Source organism: Egretta garzetta, unplaced genomic scaffold (genome assembly GCF_000687185.1).
Source record: "Egretta garzetta isolate BGI_Z169 unplaced genomic scaffold, ASM68718v1 scaffold581, whole genome shotgun sequence".
Lineage (NCBI taxonomy): Eukaryota > Metazoa > Chordata > Aves > Pelecaniformes > Ardeidae > Egretta > Egretta garzetta.
Genome location: NW_009258623.1, coordinates 409,378 through 411,275, shown reverse-complemented (window position 1 = coordinate 411,275; position 1,898 = coordinate 409,378).

Sequence of the window (1,898 nt, the reverse complement as noted above, 5' to 3'; positions counted from 1 at the left end):
GCCCCAAAGCCAGGTTGAAAAAGGAAAGAAGCATCCCCCACCTTCTCCCGGCAGCAGCCCAGCCTCCTTAATTCCAGCTCCGGTGTCCTGCAACGAAATGAACTGCGTCCCTCACAGCCCACCACGTACCGCCTCGTCTACCTGGCTCTGTCCCATCAAGGGAGTCTCGTGGCAAGGCCATGTCCCATCAGCAGCCCCGCTGAGCTGCTCGTTAGCCCCCAGCCCAGTGATGAGAGAACCGCCTGAGCAAAGAAAAGTCCCCGCTGTGGAGACCCGGCACCGGGGAGCGGATTTACCGGAGGGAAGCGCTCTGCCTTTCTTGCTGGGTTGTACATTTCTGGCTGCCTCCTGGCAAATGTGTATAAAACTCCCCTTTCTTCTTCTGTCCTCATGTCCCTTCCTCGATGGCCGTATCCCTGGGGTGCTTCTGCATGCAGTACACCCTGCTGCTTCCATCCACTAGCTTTTGGGGTTGGGGAGGTGTGGAGCAAGTGGGACTTGTCCCTTGGCAGAGCTGGGAGGGAGCATCTTCTCGGCCGCTGGCCAGAGGGATTAACTGCCCCCGGGTGGAGCACCTGGGCAGCTTTGCTGGAGCTCTGACTGGAGCCGTGGCTTCCAGTTCCACTTGCCCTTGCTCTCCGTGACACCTGGGAACACCTCAGGCACACGTGGACTTTTTCTAAGGAGAACCAAGCTTGCTCTTCAGTGCCAGGCCCCCTGGCATGTGGCATGGAACAAGGTGTACTGTCCCCACCGCCCTTCCTCTTCTCTTTGTGGTATGTCCTACTTCCTTGGGATGTTGCCATTCTCAATAAATTGCAGAGAACATTCACAACGTCTTTGTGTCATTGCTTTGGGAGCCCCTTCTAGGCAAGGTGGTTTTGGTGTTTGGGGAAGCAACTTGGTGGGAAGGTGTGGGTTATTCTTCTGTTGAACGTGGCATGAGTGTGCTGTGAGGGAACTGAACAGGCATGCCAATGGAGCTAGGACATGTCCAAGGGTGGGTGATGCCTCTTGATGCTTCCCAGTCACTGCAGTGCCTGACAGCACAAGCCCGTACCTGGAATGGTGGGGTTCTGGATGCTCCAGTCAAGCAATGTGCAGCAGTTCAGCTGTGAGCAGGGAGGGGCACTGGGAACCCAAACTGGAGGAATTAATGAGGCTGTTAAATTTTTGGGCAGGTCCTGATGTAGCCCCATGCTTGTAATGATGTATTGTCAGTTCAACAGCAGATGTCTTCCCTTGTTGTGTACTGAAACCTCCAGCACAGAGGGGTCCAGCACCTTTTGTATTAATGAGGAGGCTACAGGCTACGCTGTGCTAATATTTAGGGCTCAGCCTTTATGGAAACGGAGGCCCTCAGATCCCTGTTGCTCATGTCACCAGAGTGGTCTGCTAACGTGCAAACTGCAGCTGCTCTAGGAAAGAGGGTTTATTAACCTCCCTTTTGGATTTCAGACCTTCAGAGCAGGATGAAGCTCTGTATGGGGTAGGCTGAAATCACAAACAGAAAGTTATGGGATTTGTGCAGGAATCCTGCCCGTGCGTAGTGGTGAAACCAGTAGAGACCCAAGCGTGTTGACTGATGATGGAAATCGGCAGCGGCAGGGAGGGAGCAGGCGCCAGATCAGGCTGCTGTTGTCAGTTCATCTGAGTTTCCTGCCTTGGAGTGGACTTTGCTATGTGGTAGGGGAATGTGGCAATGGAGGAGTCTTGTGGGCAGCGTTGGGAGGGCAGGTTTACATCTGCCTGTAAACATGGATATGGACGTTGGCCAAGCACCTACCCTCTGGTGTGTGAGTAGGCTCTGGCCAGGTGGGCTGCACAGCTCGGCACCTACGACCACCCAGGGGTGCTTGAGAACCACTAAAACGCGCTCCCCTTGGATGACCAGCAGT